This window comes from Penaeus monodon, chromosome 17, assembly GCF_015228065.2.
Source record: "Penaeus monodon isolate SGIC_2016 chromosome 17, NSTDA_Pmon_1, whole genome shotgun sequence".
Classification (NCBI taxonomy): domain Eukaryota; kingdom Metazoa; phylum Arthropoda; class Malacostraca; order Decapoda; family Penaeidae; genus Penaeus; species Penaeus monodon.
In genome coordinates, this window is record NC_051402.1 from 33,879,760 (window position 1) to 33,881,687 (window position 1,928).

The 1,928-nt window shown below is 30.7% G+C and overlaps 1 protein-coding gene across 6 annotated transcripts in view; it reads right to left on the reverse strand.

Moving 5' to 3' along the window:
* Positions 1–1,861: 1,861 nt before the first annotated feature.
* LOC119583680 (protein bric-a-brac 2-like) overlaps positions 1,862–1,928 on the reverse strand; it is a 48,778-nt gene continuing 48,711 nt past the window's right edge. For all 6 annotated transcript variants that reach the window (XM_037932290.1, XM_037932284.1, XM_037932285.1 and 3 more), the window contains one exon: positions 1,862–1,928. This exon is cut by the window's right edge and continues 1,905 nt beyond it. The gene's annotated coding sequence lies outside the window, so the exon portion shown is untranslated.

Here is a 1,928-nt window from a genome sequence, read left to right on the forward strand (position 1 = left end):
ACAAATTAAGAAAGAGAGAGAGAGAGAAAATAAAAAGAAAGTGTGAGAGGAAGAGAATGAGCAATTTATCTTGCCTGTGAATAGTAATCAAAAGTTTGAAAATTATGTTCAATGTTTTTCATTGTGTGTGTAAATAATGAACATGCATCTTGAAGAGGAGAAATCACTCATAACTCCCATCATTAATAAAAAAAAATGCCAACAAGGGGACAATCATTAATTTTTATCAGTATTAATGCAATGATGTAATGCCAGTGCAGCTATGCCCTTACTTTCTGCCTAGCTCAATATTACAATCCATGCAACAAATTTACTTATATGAACACAGTGCCTTTTATATCATATCATTTTAATACCTTTATATAACTGTTCTTCAGGTAAAATGTATTTAACATGGGATTTTTTTCTTGTTATTTGTATCAATACTTTGACATGTATGTGTTGTCTTTTTGATTAACTAATGATGTAACCCTGGCTGCCAATGTTTTAGGCTCCATCCACACGAATAGCAAGCACTGAGCACCTTCTATCTTCTTTAGCAGCTACTGGCCATCTTCTCTCAACTACAGGTATGTCAGTAGGGTGCCCATGATATCTCTATTAAGATTTTATCTTTGTTCATCCCCATCATACACCATCATATTGTGTAAATTGGAATGTGATTTGTTAACAAAGTTTGACTGCCAAGTACTGCCAATCATGTGGACAAAGTCTTGCGGGTTCAAATGTTCAAATATTCCATTTCCCTAACATTCTGAGGTCTTTTATCTCAAGAGTAGAAACATGCTGTTTTGGGGATGTAATAGTACCATATTTGCCATGGGCATCAACTGAACCTGAGGTTGTATCATATTCTGTCTTCTGTCAATAAAATACGTTCTTTTAATTTTGATGTTTCCTTTCTATAAATCAAAATATCATTATAAAATTATATAATAATCACAAAGAATAATAACTCAATAGGATATATATACCAGAAAAACAAAAACAAAAAAAAAACATAGTCAAAGGAAGAAAATGATAAAGCTACTATCTGGTTAAATCATGAAATGAATTAATGGAAAACATAATTTGTGTGTCATATCTGGAATGGCTGAGCATGTGACGAAAATAATGAAATAATGTAACAATAATGTAATCCTCTACTGAAAACCAGATTGGACACCAATAGGAGAAAAAATGTGAATATATTTTTGCACCCTTGGTATTCAGCAAATAGAAACTGTGTTGTGCACATTATATTCATAGAAAGAAAGAAAGAAAGAAAGAAAGAAAGAAAGAGAGAAAGAAAGAAAAGAAAGAAAGAAAGAAAGAAAGAAAGAAAGAAAGAAAGAAAGAAAGAAAGAAAGAAAGAAAGAAAGAAAGAAAGAAAGAAAGAAAGAAAGAAAGAAAGAGAAAAAATTATGGCACTTAAATATATGCTCAACAAAAGTAAAAATCATATCTATTACAACTAAAATAGAGTATAACTTGCTCTTTAGTATTCAAATAACTTTACTTTTTCTCTGTACACTCAGCATGAGACAGAATGTGATTCCCTTGTCAAATTATGATCTCATTCTTGGGATTCATCTATGACGAATATCTATTAGATTATGTTCTTCCAGCATGTTCCATCGACTGATATGAAATGGCACATCAAGTTGTCAACATTTCCTTTTAAATGTTGCACTTATGCTCTTTGCCATATCATTACTGTTTTGTTCCTGAGCACCATTTATAAACCAAGTATAAGCATACAAACATTCACATACAATGAAAAAGAAGCAAATCAATACTTTTAAAAATCAAAGGCTGTAAAATCAAATCATTATAGATGAAATGAATCTATAACATGGAAACTGTTGAAAAAATACTAATATTGGTACAAAATCATAGTTGCTGTGTATTTTGCAATTTACATAATCTCATTTTATCTGAAATAACCA